We start from the raw sequence: 21920 nt of genomic DNA, 5'->3' as shown, positions 1-21920 counted from the left end.
GCCTAGGAAACAAAAGAGAGAGAACAGGACTGTGCCTTTTGGCATCAACCTGCATGAGTGATGCAGTTAGATGCAGTGTGAAAGAGCATCTCAGGTATGCTTCTCTGGAGAATACTTTTTCCTAGCCCATCTATATTTCCTACAGAGGGAAAACTTAAGATTTCATCCTTTTTTCTCTCCCTTGCAGCCTGCTGCCCAGAGCATTTCACTGCCATCATGTGATGTCATGCTATTGCTTCTTGTCACATAATACAAAACCAAAAGAAGTGCCAAAGCTTCCTTCTTGTAGGAGTACTTTTCTGAGTACCACTCACACAGATGTCTGCAAAATCCATATTTCCTTGGGTCTGTTACATGAGCTTATCACATCAAGCCATTAGCATCAAGCTATGTTTAATTTGGATGTTCATTGAAGAAACATTTGTTTTTTTCACCATTGCAGAAAGGTTCTGTAGGTCCACTTAGACTGGGCGGAAGGTGCTGTAATTGAATTGTCTGTCTCAGAATAGGATCATGGAGATGGCAGGGATCTGGATTCATTGTATCCAACATCTAATTTTTGCAACCACCTATGTCACAGAATCACAGATGGGTTGAGATTAGAAGGGACCACTGGAAGCCATCTGGTCCAATCCCACTGCTCAAACAGGGTCATCTAGAGCTGGTTGCCACGGACCATGTGTGAGAGACTGAAATGTCAAATGATTGTCTCAAAGCTTGTTTGTGTGTGTGTGCAAACCTCAAGGCCTTTGGATTAGTCTAAGGAATGTCACCCAAGGAAGCAGGAGTGTATTGAAGGATGCACCCCCCACTCCCCTGCAGCTGTATTGTCAGACTCCTTAGATAAGCCTCAAAGGGAGAGACATGGACTAAGTGAAACCAGATGTTTCCCCTTAAGCACAAGTACCACTAATCCCTGACTCTATTGTGTAAAGCAGACACCATGCATGCCTTGCTAATGACTTCGTACCTTCGCCATTGAACTGATAAGAGGTGAGCATTTCTGCCCCAGAAGCAGAGTGATGGCTCAAGAAGCATGAAGTCAGCAAAAATGTGTGGCAACAGAGGAAAAACCAAAGGTGGGCAGGGTGAGTACAAACCCCAACTAAACTGGACAAGCAGTGGTGCACCCCATTTCCCCTTCAATGCATATGCAGAACCCATGCTCCATCTTTTTCCTCATCTCTCATGGAAATGAGTTTGTGGAACACCTGCCCTTCCTTGTCTAGTGTGTTAATCAGCTGATAAAATGAACTTAAAAGGTGACAGAGAACTTTGCTGTGGGTGCACCCACCACCGATGAACTGAAGACTGAGGACCAACGGGATGCTGCTGAATCCATGGTGGTGACTATTCTTGCAGCCCTATCCCGCATCCTTGCTTTATTTCTGTCTTCTCCTTCCATTCTGTCCTATCACTACCACTCTTCACTTTTAATAATAAAAACTGTTCTGGGTGTACAGTATTTGACCTCATTTGTGCCTTAATCTCACTCTTGGGATCATATCAAACCCTCCCCTGACAATGGATCGGGACACCATGTCCAGATGGCTTTTGAATATCTCCAAGGATGGAGGCTCCACATCCCTGGGCAACCTGTGTCAGTGCTGTGTCACCCTCACAGTAAAACAGTGTGTCCTCATGTTCAGAGGGAACTTTCTGTGTTTCAGTGTGTGCCTGTTGCCTCTTGTCCTGCCACTGAAAAGAGCCTGACCCAATCTTCTTGGCAGTCTCACATCAGGTATTTTTATACATTGCTAATATCCCTCCCGAGCCTTTTCTTCTCCAAGCTGAACAATCCAAGCTCTCTCAGTCATTCTTCACAGGACAGATACTCCAGTGCTTAATCATCTTCATGGCCCTTCCATAGACTCTCTCCAGTATGTCCATGTTTCTCTTGTACTGGAGAGCCCAGTACAGGACACAGCACTCTAGGTGTGGCCTCACTGGTGCTGAGTAGTGAGGAAGGATCACCTCAATCCACATGCTGATGATACTTTGCCTAATGCAACCCATGATGACACTAGACTTCTTTGCTGCAAGGGCATGTTGTTGGCTCACATGATATAACTCCTTCAAAGTTAGGTGATATGAGTTGAAATATGCAAACAGAAAGCAGTAGAAGGGCCAGTAGATGACAAGGAAATTAATTTCTATGTTGCCCAAGTGATATTTTCCCAATTTTTGGCCATATTTCTCTAGAGAGCAGAGTTGTTTCTGAAGCCAAGTTTTTTACCTTGGCTTTCCTTGTAGTGTTTTAATCTCCAGTTGTGAAAAAAAAAAAAAAAAAAAAAAACCTGACCAAGAGAATTTCATTGCCCCTTGTTACTTTTTTTTTTTTTTTTAAAAAAAAAAGGGGGGGGGGGAATTAGGGGCAAGAGCACAGTTCTGCTTTAAAAGCCATCTCAGTTCATGATAAATGCCATGTACTCCAGATTAATGATTAGAAGAACACATATTCAACACTGTCCAGCTTCTAAAAGTTTAACAGAGAGGTAACAAACTTCTTCAGATGCAGCTGAGTGCTTGCCTTGCAGCCCTTGGATAAACTGGAAGATTGCAGGTCACGCAAGAGGGAAGTTCAGAGAGCTGAAGGAATGACTGAGTTGTTTCTTTCTACAGTGAGCCTCCAAGGAGCTGCCCAAATAAGCTGGGAGAAGATTTATGTGTCTGACAGAAGACATTTATAAGAAAAGTGAGGCAGGAAACAGCAAGGGATTGGGAAGAGTTCACTGTAGATGCTTTATTCAAGTTTCTGGGCCAGGACCTGGAGGACTGGAAGAGACGGAGGTTTTCCTTCCATCTCCAGTGCAGAGTGTTTCTAAAACTGCAGAATCAAGGAAATGAATGCCACAGAGACTGATATAGAGATGATAGGCTTCTGTTCTCTTAGCTCCCTAGACACCAGAATATCCTGAATGAGGAGACAGCCTGGCCAGTTCTCTGGCAAGCTTGATCACAAACACACCAGAGTACTGGATGGAAACGGTAACTGATGAGGAAAAGGGAAAACTGGCAGCATTCCCCATTCTTAGCTCTGTGCATAACATTTTTATTACAGAGTGCAAACAAAGAAGCATCCCTTGAGCTACTGCTCAACTCTGCCATTTATGAATATTTTTTAATTCACTTTTTAAACTGTGCGATTCACTACATGCATGCGAGAAGCTCTAGGAGACATTATAGGAGCAGCTGCTATGATACCAGTTAATCTTATCCCACCTGCTCACCCTCAAACCCTGATATTCTGAGTGCTGAACTGAGCAAAGAGACCAGTATTTAACCAGACATACAGAATGCACATTCACTCATTTGGACATTCTTCGAACAAAATAAATTAATTATTACACCTTCCCTCTTTTTTTTTTTTTCCTTTCCTTTTTAAGAAATAAATATTTTTATATTTTAGAGCTTTGTTGCTCTTTGCAAGTTTTTACTGTGTTTGACATCTCCTTTCTGTGGGTGGATGTGCCTGTCTGTACAGTGAAAGGCAGTGACAGCTGTTGAAGGTCTTTAGCCAGATTGAGTTTTCAGTGGTGGGTCCAAATATGTTTAAAAGGTATTCATGTAGTGAGATGGACTGTGCTGTACTGGGATATAGATCCCAGGCTTTTATCATACACATTTATGGGTACCTTGCAGCATCTTCTTTTCTAGTAGTCCATGAAGCCTGTTTGTAGAAGAATTTATAAAGGTCTCAATTATGTGTGACAGTGTTATAAACCACAAGGAGGTAAAATGTGTGTTGCAAATCCAGGCGTGCCCGCTGACACAGCCCTTTCTTTAACTCTGTTCATGAATCAGCATAGCATAAAACCTGCTCCATGACAGAAGATTATCTTGTCTGGAATGTGGTGGTATAAATTTGATATGCAGAAGGAGCTGTGCTGTTCTGGTTTTGTGTTTGTGAGACACCACCGGTTCTGAACAGACTACAGAGAAGGCAAAATGGGAGAAATTCTTGAACAAAGTTATGTTCTTCGCTCCTAAAGTCCACTGTAAATTCCAAATCCTGTTTGTTTATAACTTGTTCTCTCATTTTGATTGAGAGTTCTCTGAGGCATGGGTTTGTGTGGTCAAACTTAAAGGCAGCACAGCTCCACTTACTAAAAATTCTTTCGCAGTGTGTTGCGTTTGCCTACATTTACTTGTGTTGTTGTACAGCCTTGGGTAGGTTTATATTGTCCCATTTTCATAAAGGCAAGAATTTAACCATTTCTGATAGAAATGAGGAAGCTTGAAATGATATCTAGATATTTTAAAGCTTCTAGTTAGACTACAGATGACACAGGATTTCAGTAGTTGCTTCTTCAGTAACTTCAGTTAGTACAGGTATATTTTAGCAAAAATACAGCTTTTACACAGCAACAGCTCTTAAACGCTAAGGTAAAATATGGTGTTGAAAGAGTTGGCATTCAGAAATGAAACTATTTGATCGGCCCCATGTAAACACTCACAAGAAGCAGACTACTGGCAGGGTTAGAAAACAATGACATTTGTAATATTTGACTTGCTTATCATTCAGTGTTTCAACTAAGTAAAGGTGTGTAAGATTCCAAATGACATTCTGCTGATCAAGCAAATTTCCTTGTCTATACTGCACTGTCATTTTTTCCTAACAATTAGGTTAAATTGTCTCCCTTTGGATTATATTTCCAGCTGAGTTAGATCAGAGCAGTAAGAGAAAAAATGAATTTGTGATCACCTAAAACCAAGGTGTTTCTTCTTATTGAAAAAATATTGAGCGTGTCATCCTTAACAATGCGTTGCATGTCTTTAAAACCCTGGTACAGCACATAGGAATGGCAACAAGATTACTTTGTGCATCTAGGGAAGAGATAGTGCTTTAGTGCATTTCTCCTTGTTCTGTTTAGTTCTGCATGTTTGCAGTGCGTTAGCCACAAATGCACAGCATGTTTAACATGTCGTCCCTTGACATTTCCTCTTAACTAACAGTCCTAGAAGAGGCAGGACAGAACAAATTCTTAGGAAGGGAATGGGGGGAAATTGAAATGGACATCACGAAGAAAAATAAACTAAACATGCAGAAGCAACACTGGTCACGAGGTGCATAGACTTATACAGACAGAGATAGATATACCCATATACTGTTATTAAATTCACCCTGTGCCCTACCTAGGATCTTTCATTGTTAACCTGACGTCACCAAGTTTCCTCCCTCAAACAAATCCAAAACTTTGTTTTGAAGCTTGCCTTCTTTCTGGTGAGGGTGTTTTCTCTGACCAGCTTCTTCCCCTTTCTGTCTGAGATCATAGGACACGCTAGAAAGAAAGTGCAAGAGAAAGCTTTGCCCCTTTGCTCTGGATTGGAGCAGAAGGCTCAGACCTGCTGTGCACACCACAGCCTCTTCTCCGAGCATAACTGTTTTGACAAAAACCCTGTTGGGAAGACAAACAGGGTAACAGATGATGGGATTCTTGAGTTCACGGTCAAGCCTAACAGCTGCCGTCATTACCAGGATGAGGCACAAACAGCCACATTCATCTGTGGTATAAGTCCATTGATGTCAACAGATGAAACTGGCTCAGAGAAATGTGGCTGCTCTGCTGTAGGTTTGTTTCAGAGGGAAGGGAGTGTAAGCAGTAGAGGAAAGGCAAAGCGTTTTAGTAAATATGCAAATTGCAATCTAATATGCAAAGTCTCTAGTTTGTTGCTCCAAACACTCCAATAAATGAAGAAAGCTCTCCATTTGGCAACGTATTCACACATAACACTGTGTACTTTCCATATAAAGCCTTCCAAGTCAACTGGCTAATTATTATTATTTTCTCTTTTGCTATTAGAAAAGCACCTTCCACGAACACAAGAGCCTCGTTTTGTTGGGCACGAGATCTCTCTTTGAGGATTTATGTATCGGATTAATTAGCAGTTGGAACAGAACTCACTCCCTCTCACAGCTTCCGTTCTCCCATTAACAGTCTGGCTCGGTGCTAAATCTCAGAAGACAGTCCTGCTATTTACTGTTCTGTTTAGTGCGGGATTGCTAATTCTTATCTGTTTAAACACAACTGACGATGTTAGGACAGCCAACAAGTGAAGGCAGTTTGTAATGACGAGTCGTAATGTCACTGCTGATTCTAACACTTTTATAAACTAATCAGCTTTCTTTTTATTTCATTCCTAAGCTTTGAAACACTATAAAAGAACAATCAGCACGAGAATTTGGGGAGAATAAAATCTTTTTTATTTGTATTGCTAATTCTGTTAACTACAGTCTCAATTTGTAAATAATTTGCTGGAGGTCTTCTTTGTGCATTGTTGTCCCTCCTTGTGTGCTTAATTCCTTGAAAATGATTCTGCATTAGAGAGGAGCCATTTTAACCCCCTATGGTGGTCACACTGGTCTTGCCCCCAGTCCATACCCTACCCAGACTGAGATATGTTAGTGGATTGACTGAACCGCACTGCATTTTGCCTTGGAGGTATCTGTGTGAAGATAAACCGTCATCCAGTTGAAATTGCTTTAATTGCAGCAGGATCAGTCCAACACTACTCAGAGACTTAGGAGAGTGCACGTATAGCTGAGCAGGGGTTGTCATGTCTTGCCTCCATCTCTTAAGCATCAGCATCCGACAACATCAGACAGCTCCGTTGCCCAAAAGGCTGCCGGAGGAGCTGTAGGCAGCAGCTCAGCAAGAGCAGGTGCACCCGCCACACTATGCAGCAAGTTCTCCAGGCAGCTCTGCAGGCAGCAAGCTTTCCTCAGCAGCAGAGACGGGGCACATCTGCACAGCAGCAGGCCTGCGCTCTGGGCCAGCTGGTTCCTGGAGATGCAGTGATGGCCCATCAGGACCCCTGCCTCAGACAGGGCACCACATGGACGCAGATGTGGGCTCCAGCACCGGAGCTGGCTAGTACCCAGCCTGCTTGCAGGACTCTTAAGAGAGGCTTTAATCTGCCTCCTGCCCCACTCTAACTAATCCCACGCTTAAAGCTTTAAAACCGCAGAGTTTACAGTCGGATGCTGGGTAAGTTTTCTTTCTCTTCCCTCATTTTTCCTGTCAGTAATGATAATCTTTGACAAAACTACAGAGTCAGAATTCAGACCATACTATCCCTCTGCAAAAGCCAGCGACAATAACAAGAAACTTAGACATCCCAGGTGCATTAAACTGAATGTTAAAGAATTTCCAGACAATTGCACTTCCAGCTTCAGCCCCGTCCAAGGAGAACATTTAACACAGATAGAGGGTAGGATTCAGATTTGATTTTGCTTATACCAACAAAACTAGGGTCCAAACCTGTTTCATTACAGTTAATTGCATAAGTTGCGCTGACTTCAAATTGGATGCCAAATTGGATGCCTAATGAAAGACTTAATAATCTGAATTTTAAACACAGCACTGGGTACCTGTCCTGTGCAGAGATGCAGAAATTTTAATCTCAGAAGATATATTTGCACTTGGCTTCACATCACCTTTAATTAAACTTCACCCAAGAGGTTTTTCTCTGTACTTTTCTTCAATTTAAAGACAAAAACAAAAGCCCTTTCAAAAACTTAAGATTTGACCTCTTTTAAAAAGTTGCTTACATTCTGTGAATTATGCTCTTCCATAGATTTTGATTAACTGTAGCACTGAACTCTTATGAATGACTCATAAGAAACAGAGGGTTATCAGTCTTTAACTCAAAACTTTAAAATACTCCTATTTTTAGTAGTCTAGGACCTGCCTGTTAGCAAACATATAAAATATCGAAAGTATTCATGTACCCAGTTTGACCAAAGAGATTACGGCCTAGGTTTTAAGAATCCTGTGATCTCAATAAAATATAAAAATATATTGGTCTCTCAAAGTCCAAATTTCAGCAATAACTGATTATCAGACACGAAAGTTATATATACACATATACAACTAAATGGGATCTGTACATTTTTTAAAGTCTGGCTTATTATTTTGTTTGTCACTGGGAGAGGGGATTAGAAGGACTCTTTCCAGATGCATTTTGAGGCTGAACTGATTAATTATATAACAGACCTCGACAGTTTAAAACTTTGTAATACACTCACTTTTATCATCTCAGCCTTTTTAGGACCAGCCTGGTTCCCACAGTCTTCCATTAGAAGCAGAAGAATTTTCCTGATTTTTCTTTCGGTATCCCATTATTTGATCTCTTGTCTATTTTGCTTCCTGTTTTCTCTTCTAGACACTAGCCCAACCTTGTCACCACAGCAGTGGTAACTCTGGCAGGTGAATAACTAAACTGTTTATGGAGTTTCTTTTAATTTACTAATCTTCTGCAATCCTTTTGAGTATGTCAGAAACTAAAAATCAATCCAAACATCATAAAATATTTCAGTCTGAATTTAACTGATTTTAGTTCAGTTCAGAAGGAAACAACCTTTTGCATTCCAGGTTAGAGCACCCTGCTTAAAAGCAATTAACTACTACTGGAAGGTACATGGGAATATTTAAGGAAATTTCAGAAGAAGAATGTGAAAAAATAAATCAAATTTGCCAAATGGGTCATTAAAACTATGTCTACCTCCTATGGCAGGGGAAAAAAAAAAAAAAAAAAAAAAAAAAAAAAATCCTGACTGAAATATTTTAGGACTACATCACGTGTAATCTCCTATCTAGACTGCTTCCAGACTCTGCCAGTTATTGTTTCTCTTTTTCAGCTTTTATTGCTCCTACTTAAAATATGGCAATGATGACTTGCCATTAAAAATCACTTTATCTGCAGGTCAGATCTGGCATATGCATTCCATTATTACAGTGGCCAAAGAAACTGCACTCACTACTGTAGAACACCAACCCCATTTTACAGTGGTTCAAGTTCATTAATGACTGTGCTTATTCACAGACACCTGCGAGAACACGTCATATTTTGATACAGGGAAAGGTGCAAGAAGATTTATGGCTTAGGGTTTTCTTGCCTCTCCCTAAGAAATGGAGACACCGTGAAAATTCATGGAGATCTAGTAGTAATGTTCGACAAGTGATCTGAAATATTGCAAGAGAATCAAAAAACTTCTCTTTCCAAGTCAAGTCCTCAAAGCAACTTTCACACAGTACACTGCAAATTTTGAAAGCCCGGTATTATGTTTCAGCAGTGGGTTTGAACATACACACCAGCCACAGTTTTCAAGCACCATGAAGACCCCACCATGAACATGCATCATTCAGGCCTTGGCTGGACAGACAGGCAGAAGAGAACTGAGTGTCCTACTGGGACATTTTGCAGCATTTGTCTCAAGGATGCTGATGGCCTCTTCAACTCTCAGGTGCATTAGACAACACGGCTACATTCCATAGCAGTCTAAGTAGGATGGAGTACAGCAGATGTAAATTGTAACCCTTTTCTACTCCATTGTCACTCCCAGTCCAGTCACATACCATGAAATTCTTTATCGTACCATTTACAACCCCTTTATGGGGCAAAAATGCACTCTGCAGCTCTGTATGACCTGCACTGAATTGCCCTTCTACCTTCTCTGCCCTGTGCCAAAGCGAATTTAACTAACAATGTTACGCAGATCTATGCCTCAAGAAAAAAAATGTCTTTCCTACTGAAGTTTCAAAGCACATTATTTCTTTGTACACTATAATCCCTCTGCATTACTGAGAGCAAATCACTTCCTGACATGTCTGGTAAGGGTTATTTCCTCATCCATAATGCTTACCAACGATATTGAAATCTTGACACACTATTTTCATGGCTTATAGATATATTCCCAGCTAACTGAGTGAGAAGCTCTTTCTTACAGAGAGATTAACTTGCTTTGCCTGGAATCAAAGTTAATGTCATCAAGTGGTATTAAGTGGTTGATTAACAGCTGTTAGCAGCCAAGCAAATGGCTGTGATGCTGTAATCTCTTCAGTCACAACCCACCCGTGATAATTTGATTCACAAACACCAGCTAGTTCAACTGGGAGTGTAGTTTGGATTTTGCGGGAAAAATCTGGTAGCACCAGAAAAATTTAACCTGAAATGTAGTTATTGGCATGTATATGATGTAAAAAATGGTCTCTGAAGACAATGACTATGTAGGAATGTCACAAAACAATCCTCTTCCAGTTCTTGTATCATCACAGTATAGACCACTATTCAGATCCACAATTTTAAGGATATTCAGAAGGTGGATTTGCTACAGTAGTGTGAATTTTCTTACAGCTATGTTGACTTTGCATCAGCCATAAGCACCACAAATTTTTCCTTTGTTAACTTATTTCTGTGAGAACCATATAACAAACTTAATGAGATGCAGTCTGCTCTTCCTACTGATGTCTGGTGGACCTTATCTAGGTGCATTCCTCTTCCACCACCTATTGGAAAAATTCAGAAGCTGTAGATAACGACCGATAAGCATCATGGGGTAACCCCTTCACACAGGAAGGACTCCAGATTGATGAAGCATGTGAAGAACCTTAAATGTGGACACAACCGCATGTAGTAGAAAAGGGGAAGCTAGAGAGGGATATGAAGAGAAGTGAGGAATAGGTCAAAGAAATGGGGTTGAGACAATAGTTTAGCAAAAACAATGTGAGCAAACCTAATTCCTGTTATGGCTTAGACTGATCGATAGTTTTTTATGTTGAAGTCCCTCTGTTTTTAAGGATCTCCTGCCATAACAAAAAATTACTTAGAATGCAGGCAGTTCAGAATTTTTTGAAAATGCTGATGTGACAAGTAAAGCTGTATGTGGAAAAAATGCAGTCCTGACAAATATCTGACTCAAAACTATTATAAAAACAGTGTCTTATTTTGATTGCTTCTGAGCAGTCAGTTGCGCAGATGGAGTATGTATGATTATTAAATTCACACATATTTTCTGATTTCAAGATTTCAGGGGTTTGTTCACAGTCAAGTTGAGGACTTTCTTCTTTTTTTTTTTTCTTTCTTTTTTTTTTTTTCCCAGAAAATCATTTATCCTTGTAAAATGGAGAACACATTTTCATCCCTGCTCTAGTATCACCCAAGTTTAAATAGCAAATGAGACAATAGAAACCATTAGGAGTTTCTGAAGCAGTCTTCTGGTGTCGTCCACTATCAATTCTCAGTGCAGAGGTATCAAGAGAGACCAAGAAAGCTGTAGCTTCTGTCGTTACACCAGCCACCAAGGTATGTGTGCTTAAATTGCTTTTACAACGATGAAAATACACCGTATTCCCAAATTGCCTCTGCGGCCTCTCCCAAAGTCCATGAGGGCTCTACTCATGTTTGCATTTCTTGCAAGGCTCCTAAACTGCGTTTTAGAGCTGCTCCATCACACTTCTCTTTAGTTATATATTATATGGACATAATTAATGAAGCATTTTAACCAACAGAAAGCTCAGACTTGAATTTACCTTTATAAGCTGCAATTGGTCTGAGATGATTGAAATGAGAAGTCAAGCAGGTTTTGGGAGATTAAAGTATCAGTTATTGCAACCATCTCTAACATAAAAGATTTTAAATCTTAAGATACAGCTATGCAGGAAGCATGAAAGCAGTAATGCAGTCAAAATTAATTTTTTCTTTTTAATGGGAATGTATATTAATGTACATTTTCCCCCAATATTTACCCTGCTTTAATTGTTTTAGTGAACTAAAAAGGCATGTATTTCTAATTACATGGAGATAACTGCTGTTCACACTACATCCTTTATTTAAAAACAATTCTTGCCATGCTTTGAAGGCTGTCAGAGAAATATATTAGAAAGAACAAAGTCCCATGCTCCTGGTCACTCAAAGCAGTGAGCAACTTTAGAAATAATATAGCTGGCTTTTTTTGTCAGGTTTAAAATGGAGGTAAAATTTGAGATTTTTTTTTTAATATGTCAGATGAAATTTTCCTGTCTTTAACTCAGATATATTATTTATGTTAGCATATAAAATACATATCAAAATTATTTTAAATTTGTGAAAGAATTAAAGCAGGTGTACATGTGTCATGGACCAGCCTAAAAATGTGACTTTTAATAGCAGAGTTGTACAGCATGTTGTCCATAGTAATTGCATTAAATTCTATACATAAGTGTGTGCAAATAATCAAAATATTTATTATTTCTCTTTTTAGAAAAAAAACCCAAACATCAGCTTGAACTTCATTCTTTTATTTCCTTTCTCTATTCAGTTCTTGGTGCCAACGAGCCATATGTAGTTAACAGCAATAATGCTGATAATTATTCTGCTTCAAATGATACAGTTATCAAAGAGATTAATATGCTTTTAATGAACTCACATGAATACCCCCTGATTCTCAAACAGATTTGAAAACTGTTAGAGTACAAACTTTCTCCAAATCATGATCTCCACAGAACAAATGAGACATCCACTGATTTAGTAAAACTTTCAGTGCCTGTGTCATTAATGCGAGAATGCTCACAGAACATAATCCCATCAGTACCTGTGCATTACAGAGACTACAGAGATAAAGTCAGTTTTATGATTTTGTAAAATAACCGGCAGCACTGAACAGTGAACCAACCAATTATGCCCTGAAGCAACCCGTCTGACTTTGAATAGAAATAAGGCATCGTAGTGTTATTTAATACAATATTTCAAAGAGAGTGTGATGATTTGCTCATCTTCTGCATGCACTCAGTGTTTTCATTGTACAGTGAAGGATATTGTGCTTAAATAATTGTTGACATTTTACGCACGTGGTGCATATATTCTGGAATACAATAATGATCAAAGGAGTTGCCTTGGCCACTGGAGATATTATGTCTTTGATATACAGCCAGAAAAGAGAAAGCACCAACAAACCAAACTCAGAGGAAGACTTCTGTAGCTAATAACAACTGTCTCCCTGTCACCTCTAGGGGAGGTGAAGGTTAGAGCACAAAAAAATCCTGTCTACATTCTAGCTGGGGAACTCTTAGAAAGCATATATTTATACCTTGGTCCCTTCTACCAACTTTGATTAGTGATCTCCAGGAATACGACAGCTCTGCAGATTTGCTGTCCATAGGTTACATTGCCATATTCTCACCCATAAATATGTTGTTTTGATAAAATATCTGTGTTAATTTTCAATAATAGTTTTCTAGCTTTTATGATAGAGCTCATATGTGGACATTAGCTATTGCAATGACACTGTGAACTTTTGAATTTAGGAAGGAATAGTCTACTGGTAGTCAAGACTGTGGAACACACTTCTTAGATGGCCTCTTTCCTGAAGACTGTCATTTCAGTCAAATGAATCTACAAATTTTTAAGGACAGAAGGAAACATTAGGATCATCTAATTTGAAATTCTGTGTTAAAAAATCTTCACTACGTAGCACACATAAAAATGAGGTGATGATGCTATAAGTATCCACCATGCATCTAGCGGTTTCTCTGTCTAATATCAAGTAACACTGTATCATCTCTGTGACAGAGAAACCTTCGTATTTTCCTGAAGGGAAGTAGAGACATGGGTAGGATTTATGCTGTCACCTAACTTGAATTAAGCAATAACTAGTTGCCATATTCATTTCAATGCCCAGTCTAAATTTCATTGCCAGCCAAATGACTACGTACCAACCATCTCTTTGGAAGAGGATGGTACAAGTATCTGAGCATCTGACACAACTGCTGTGTCATGTATTTATTTAAATTCCAGTTCATAGAACAGCATGGACTTCTTTAACCAGTGTTATTCCCAAACTGAAGCAAGTGGGTCGTCTTTAAGCAGAGCATAGTAACATTTCATAGCCTAGTCTTAGAGCTCCTCCAGCTCCCAAGTTTCCAGTGCGTGGAAATTTTGTACCTCCAGAAGGTAAAAGCCACCACTTCGTATCAAGTGATTTAGAAAAATAGTTTACTTTAAAATGGTGGTATCATCCCTGCTTCTGAAAGTGGAAAGCAACCCAGCAGTACCTTACAGTAAGAAATGCATGATAGAATTGTCCAAATGGCAGCACCTTGGAAACCACAGTGGGGAGTCAGGGGGAAGGAAAAGAGCAACTGCCTTCATGAGGATGCCCTTGCTGAGGGCTACATCTTTTTATTCAGAAAGACCTGTTCCAAACCTGGGCAGAATAACTGGGATGCAGAGAAGGCTTTCATGACACTTTTACCTTGTTAGTTAAACAGCTCTATGAATTCACACTGGTATCACTACCCTTGGGCTGTGGCAGCCCTGGGTTTTCTAGAAAAGGTAGTAAAGCCCAAAGATGCAGTGTATAATTTAAACCTAAAATTCTCAGGACTGAAGGGAAAAAAACACATCTTCTGCAATGAATTTTCTTCACTTTTTTTTTTTTTATGTGGGAGGCCAGGAGGGAGAATCATAAGGGATCTAGTTGCAGGGCTTGGCACTGAAGCAGAAATAAAGACAGTGGTTTTGGTGATAATTCTGGTTCACTTCACCAGATAATGTTTCCATGACTCTTTACAACTATTTGCCTTCTCACACCATTGAGTTTTTCTAGTCTCTGATGTCTACTTTTCTCTCAAGGTAAAGATTTTAAAAGTATATTCTATATTGACCCATAAGCAAAGAAGACAGTGCTACAAAACTAGGTATTTTCCCATTTAAAAGAGAAGGACAAAGATTGGTGTCTGGGCTTCTCTGTGTGTTAACTGGAGAGGGTGGACTCAGGCTGCAGTGTTTTCTGTATTAACATGCCCCAAATGCATCTTTTTAGCCTTCTCCAGTTTAGCCTTTCTCATGTCTTCATCTTATTTCAATGCCTGGAGATTCCAGGCTGTTAGCAAGACTGGTTTTGAAAAGGATTTTCTGTTTTATTCTATTTCTTCATTCAATCTGCATAATCCTAATAAAATAAGAAATTTAACTTACTCATCCACTAGTCCTAAAAGTGCATCACAGGTTTCTTGAGTTTGGATGGCTTCATTTCTCACTGCTTTACTGAAGCCTAAACACTGTTTTTTCCATCTTCTGCATCAAGGATTTCTCATCTGTTTTTCATTTTCATCATTCAGGATCCCCAAAGTTATCCTCTGTCAAAAAAAAAAAAAAAAAAAAAAAAAAAAAAAAAAAATCCTGACATTGTAATAACATCACCTTAATTTAAAAGTTTTAAACATTTTCAAACAAATTCATTTTCACCCTTAACACTTTCAGTCAAGAAAATTGGTGGTCATCTGTGGATGGGAATCAATGTTGTGTTATATTATTAATCAATGTGTACAAAATAACTGAGAACTCAGCTTCTAGATAAAATGAGACCACATGAGATGATTATTAAGTGATTTTCTTGTAATACATTAAAGTAAATAACACTCTTTGCTAGGGATGGCAAAGGTTATAGGTTGAGTGTGTTGTTTTAAGACAGACTGCTAAACAAGGCTAATTATGAAAGATATGATGTGCCAAAATGCGAGATGAATACTAACACAAGCAAGCTGGGGCTCAGCTTACAGACACAACAGTTTCCAGTGCCATTTCGACGTAAAACTGATCCTGCTGCTTTTCTTTAACTTTCATATTTTAAATTGTTGTTTAACCTCTGCAAAGAGGTTCCCCAGGATGGTGTGTCTGTTTAAAAAGTCCTTATCCAGAATTTTTCAAGTTAAAAATTATAGTATCATTGAAATCAAGTGTCTACATATATTAAATATACTGAAATAACAAAAAATAACATAACTGTCCGTTGAAAGATTAGTGAAAAGCAATATATGATTTCCTTTCAAAATGAAAAATATGGTGTTATAGTGTCTTTACTTCACAAGAGAGCTATTTCATATATAAATTCATGCAATCAAGAAATGTTCAGTCGCATTGCTTCATTGGCTGAACATCCATAAGTACATTATAATTTAGGTCTTAAGGTTTAATTAGCAGAATACAGTTTGGGCAAATGAACAGCATGGAGGTGCCAAAACATGAAATCCTAAAAATAGGAACCCATAAATCTTCCCGCTGTGGTGCACATATGCAGCTGTACAGTATCTGATGGATTGAAAACGCTGCCTGAGAACAGCATTAAGATTCGCAGCAGCAGAGGAACTCTACTGAACAAATTTCATAGGGCAGCAGGAATTTATCATGTTTGTTCTGTCAGTGTAACTCACATCTCACTTGCTAAACCCCATAAAGAAGCACGGGAAGAAGAGGGGGAAAAGCAAAAGAGAGAAAATAGAGTGATATCAAACAGGGATTTTTTAAAAAGAGATTTATACATAAGCTACTTTGAAACTACATTGCTTCTCAAGAAAGAAAGAAAATGTAAAATAAAAGATCCATTAACTAGTATATTGTTTTTATTTTGCACTATGTTTTGTGACATAGTGTTTTTCTGAGGTATTCTGTCAAAATACCAATTCCCAGTCCTTTTCATAGGAGTCCATACAGTATTTCCTCTTGAAGAGAAGTAGATCATAAACCCATATGATGTGCTCCTACAGCAATCATTTTGACAGTTCTTAGGACAGTAGCCAACACAGATGTTTTCTTTAGAAAAAGGATATAATATGAACCTATCCAGTCTTCCCTGTTCTTGTTTGGCCTTTGCTTGAATCATGCAGCCTAACAAAGTCTTCCCTTCTGAACAGGATAGGTTTCCTCTGTATGATTGGCAAACAGAGGTACTGAAAAATCATCGGACTGGGTTTTAGATCATGATATAAACCCAAGTTTAGAGGAGTCCAAGAGAGAATATTCTGACACCACTCCTCTCTGAAGAGGGAAAATAAGCATCTTTGGTCAGGTCCATCTACCCAAGTGACAAAATAATATCTTATCATTAAATCTACCAGCTCACTGGGGGTGAGACTTGTTTTGGAGGTGCAAAGGTGAGAGAGAAGCATTCGTGTTGAACCCGAAAGGGGGTCTATGGATGTGTGCAGGACACACCACGGAGCCAATGTCTCAAAGGTTAGAAGATTTGGACCTGGTATCAAACTCCAACATCAGTAAAACATTGTGGATTGGTTCTTTGGAGCACACTGTCCTAAGAAGTATCAAATTACCTCTGTATAGACAGGGGTCTAAGATGGGTGTTGTTCACTGAAATAGCAGTGCTGTGAACTTTGCAGTTAACGTGGACCAGGCTGCTAGCAGCGCAGAATTTACTGTACAGAGATGTGACAGATGGTGACTCTAGTTCCTATAAGACAGCAGAAGCAGAGCTGATATCCCAGTACAAAACCAACTAGCTCAGCATCAATATAGGGCCTGACAAACCAGTTCTTCACAAACGAGCTAATCAGACAAGGAAGGAGGGGCATCCTTCCAGGAGTCTAAAGGCACGCACGGTCTCTCCCTCCAGTGCAGAGAAGCTTGGGCACCAAAGTCTGTATTATCTGCAGAAACAGAAGCAGGGACAGCTGCTCCTAAGCTGCTACAGAGTTATCAAGCCCTTTTGAGAGGTGCTAAGGACCAAACAATTTTCTCTGCATGGTGCCATCATATATAATGTGGACAAGTCAGCGTTAACAGCTCTGCATCATGCTCCGTTTTCGCTATGCTGATGCCCTAGAAAGCTGCTCCTGGATAAAGTGGATGGTGCTTAGCTGCGGCTGTGCAGTGGGTAAAATCCAGGGCCCCATCCTGTGTTCTTAATATTCTTGTACATAAATAAATATGCCTGATTTTTGTGTGTCTTTTTAATGTGCCTTTCCTGTTTTCCTAAATAGATAGTAGTGAGCCCATAATCTCAAGGATTTCTGTGAGCTGCACGAGGAAAATGACACCTCCAAAAGTGACCAAGGAAAGTGTGTTTAAAATTCAAGTTGCTGCAGGAAGGAATAACGTACCAGAGAGGTGTTCAAACCTTAATTTTATTGAGAGAAAGTCCTTTCACATAATCTGATTCAAGTTTTTGTGGCTGTTATTGGCATCTGACAGAAGATTCCTGAGCTAAATAAATGAGTTCTCAGAACAATTTTCAGGCAGTGGTGGTTCTTGGCCTTTTTCTTAAGAAAACATTGCTTTTGGCTAATGTCTTGGAACCTATCTCACAGAGATCGCCATAGAGGAAAGACAGTGAAAGATTATGTGAAGTAAAGCACATGCATTCATCTGGGTGTAATAACAGATCAGGCCTTTCTGTTAAATATAAAGTAAGGCAACCAGATGCTCTACCTGCCCATAGTGCAATGCTGGAGCCGTTCCTTTCTTTGAATTTAGGGAGAGGACTAAGTATTTCTTCTAAACCTTTAAATTAAGACAAAGGACTTTTTTTTTTTCTTCCCAGAGAGGCTATTTTAAGTATAGGCTGTTCGTATTGCATAAGAGAAAAACACATATTCTCACAAAATAGACCTGCCGACTTGCCTTTTTTTCAGGCATCTTCTCAGTACAGGCTAATGGGAATATAAGAATTATCTAGAAAATTACCTCTGCATGTGTGTATGTGTGAGAGAGACCTGGGTATATCAGATATAAGATAGTACCTTACATTGTTAAAAAATGCAGATTGAGGGCAATTTTTAGTGACCAGTCATCCAGACCTGTGTTGTAATGACATTTAATTCCAAAACTTCCCTGGTTTAGCCCATGTATTTAAAAGCAATATGAAATGTTTGATTTCTGCCAAATGATCTCTTCTGAACTTTTTTGGTTTATATTCCTAAACATACCTGTCTTGTGACAATATGCAGAACAGAGATGCAGCCTTCTAGATTTCCATTTAAAATGAGCAAATTTCACTAAACAGAGTACAGATATTTTCTGCTTTTTAAAGAAATGGGATGGATTGTTATCCATTAACATATATATATGGTATTTGCAGCTTGCTAGCTTTACTGCTATAGTCTTCCTAAAGGACATTCCTAAATGGGGAAAACGGCTACAGCTGTAAAAGAATAAGCCCCTCCATCAGTTGTAAGTCATACAAGATTGTAACCAGAGTTCATTTTTCATTCACTCACTGTGGGTGGAGTTTGGGCTCCAGTTTCTTTGCTGTTACCCCATCTCATGAGCCTCAGAGGCGCTCAGAAACATTCTGAGTAATCCACATGAAACTTAAAGCTGTGCCCAGTTGGAACAGTTTGTACCAATGTTTTCAACTGATTGCCCCCTTCTCTTTTCTCTGCACAATCTCTTCTCTTCTCCCTCCTTACTCTCAGTTTCCTTCCCACTCATTCTGCTGTAACCCACTGCCTGACTGCCAGCTGCTGCTTGGCACTGTGGCAATGCTCTGTGACTTTAACATTTTGAGCAAAAGTAGGTTAGCACCCTTGCTAGTATTAGTACTTCATCAGAAAGGACATCAGAGCAATCAGAGAGAAGAAATGAGAGCAGGTGGGAGGGGAGATGTGGAATGAGGAAAACGGTGTCAGGGAACAGTTTGCTTGTTCTCTGATAGCCAGCCAGTTATTTTCCTAACCTGCAAGAATGAAGGAGCCCTGATAACATATTCTGTGATACTAATGACTAATTGCATATTATCTGGCTGCAATTCCTCTGCGATAATTCAAGACAGACACTATACTATGTCATGATGAATATTGTTAGGGACATAATCTTCCCCATCCTGCCAATATTGTTTGCATTATGTTTAGGGAAAGATGTCTGGAGACAGAAGAGGAAGTACGTTAATTCTCCTCCCGAATCCCACATCCTTGCTCTGTTTCTGTGAACCTCACATCCAAGTCATTTAGCTCATGATAGCATGGGGCTATCTGCTGAATTGTCAGTTTATATGACAAAAGGTAGAACTGTAGGATAAATCCCGTAGCAGTCATCTAGTCAAAGGTCAGGACTAAACTCTCAAAACCCGAAAGGAGAAGAGAAAAAGCTGTTAGGCTGATAAACCCATAAGGCATAGAGTGAACAGGAATAAGAGTCACTCTATGATTTAAACAGTTCATTAACCGACACAGCATATATACTAACAGGCCTAGAAAACTCAAGGAGGAAATTGTCAGCTTTATCAAAAGGTACTGCCTGGCTCTTCCCAATTAGATTGATGACTAATCATCACTACTTCTAAATAAAGAAAAGTTTTCCCAAAAAAGGTGACATAACACAAAGTCCAAACCAAAAGCTTAAAAGAAAAGAAAAACAAAACAAATCCTACAACCTACTGTTCAGTATCGGTCTGAGGCTGTGGCCCCTGCCACATTTCTCTTGGGCAGCTGTTAGGTGACTGCTGTAATTTCTGTCCCATGGTTAGGCTATTTGAAGGACCGTGTGAGAAGCATTAGCAGTGAAGTGCTCTGGCTAAAATAACTGCAAAGAAACGGGAGGTTTCTTTCTCTAGATCGTTTGTCATCATGCTTCTTTGTGATGCCCAGCAAACAGCGGGCCCAGCACAACAACAGGCATGGCACAGGAGCAGGGAACCCGCTCTTGCCAAGAAATGCCCAAGCCAGCAGTGTTTCCCTGGCAAAAGTCCATGGAGCACAGCCTCAGGGCATAATCACTAATGTGGCAGAGAACCAGCCCAGCAGAGGGACATTGAGTGAGCCTGCCAGGCTGGCTGGCTGCGTTAGTTTGCTTGCAGATAGATAACTGTCGGAGCAAAGACAGGAGAGGTGCTGGGATCCATCAGATGGGACCTGGGGATGGAGAAGAGGGCAGGGATGGCAAGAAGCTATGGTGGTGGATCCAAGGAATGGGGAGCAGGGCTGTGCTATTCAAAAGGAACAAACTGTAGGATGTCAGCCATCTAGCCCAAATGCACTCTGAGGGGGTGGCATACGGATATGTTTCCCTCAATGAAGCTGCCATAAGAAGGTGTGAAGGTCCCAGAGCTGCCTACCACCCTCCCTGTAGGTGGGAATTTTGCGGTGCTTGGAGACCTAGGCTCCACACTGGGCCACCGGTGCAATGGTGCGAGTAAAAGCTGTGATTTGCTGGGTCACTCCTGATGCAGTGATCGGGTGGTCCCTCCCACAGTTGTCATTCAGCCGAAGGACTGAAGAATTACAGTCCAAAAATGGGGAGAAGTCGCTTCCATGAGAGACACAGGTGAGAGCACAGAGACTTCCTATGCTGGATTCACCACAGAAGAAAGAATGTAATGGAAGTACATCTTAAATCCATTTATCACTCTGTCAGTCAATGGGTCAAGTTGAATTAACCTCTGTGTGTGAAGCTCAGCTAATGAAGGCTCCAAAATTTCTTGTACTGACCCTCTGGTAAACTTAAGCTGACAGACTTTTTTGTTTTATTATAGAGTTTTTGTTTTATTGTAGGATTTGTGTGTACATGCTATCTCATAATCAATAGTTGTACTTTGCTGGAAAAAACAGAATAAATGTTACATGCTTTAGGGAATAAAGTAGTTTTAGCAGAATTGTTGAGCAAATCTGGAAATTCCAACTACTCAGCTTGTACCTATGAATCCACAGCAATAAAGTTGTCCAACTCCATGCATTCTCAGCGAGCTTCAAGACTTGTTCTTTAAATATGTATATATATAAAAATGAGATCATGAACTAGTTACCCATTCATTTTGAGCCTGAAGAGGCTTATCTCCTCACAAAAAAAATGTTTAAGATGGTGCCAGTCTTTCTAGGACTTGTACACAAAGTAACATCTCACTGATGTTGTGGTCCATCATGACAAAACATGAAGTTAACCACTTGCATGAGTTCCTTCCAGACCCAACTCATATGTCAGGATCCAATATCTCTATCACCAACAGACACTAAAATTGGAAGTTCCACTGGCTAAGGTTGAAATTGATTTCCAGATAGTAAAACATCTATGCCAGCTTAAAACTGCTTCCCATAAATCTTCTCTACTGGGATGATTCTTTCTTTAATGATGGAATAAAGTGTGAGTAAAAGGGTTGCTAGCTTTACATATTGCATTTGTCAGGTTTACTTTCTGAATACTTTTAATGCAGACTTTCTTCTTGTGACAGTGGTTTTCCAAGCTTTCTTACACACAACAGCATTTATGTACACTCAGGAATACAACTTCAAGTTTGGAAATCACCGTGAGATAGATTCCACAAAAAGATGCAGAGAGGAGCTTTCAGGGTCACATAAAATATGTCTGGCTCCAGCTGTAAGAGCAAAAATGACATATATATATATATTTTTTTTTTTTTTTTTTTTTTTTTTGGA

The sequence above is a fragment of the Athene cunicularia genome, assembly GCF_003259725.1.
Source record: "Athene cunicularia isolate RWA chromosome 2 unlocalized genomic scaffold, athCun1 chr2_part2, whole genome shotgun sequence".
NCBI classification, from domain to species: Eukaryota; Metazoa; Chordata; class Aves; order Strigiformes; family Strigidae; genus Athene; species Athene cunicularia.
The sequence above is the reverse complement of the archived record's forward strand: the minus strand, read 5'-3'. Positions refer to the sequence as shown.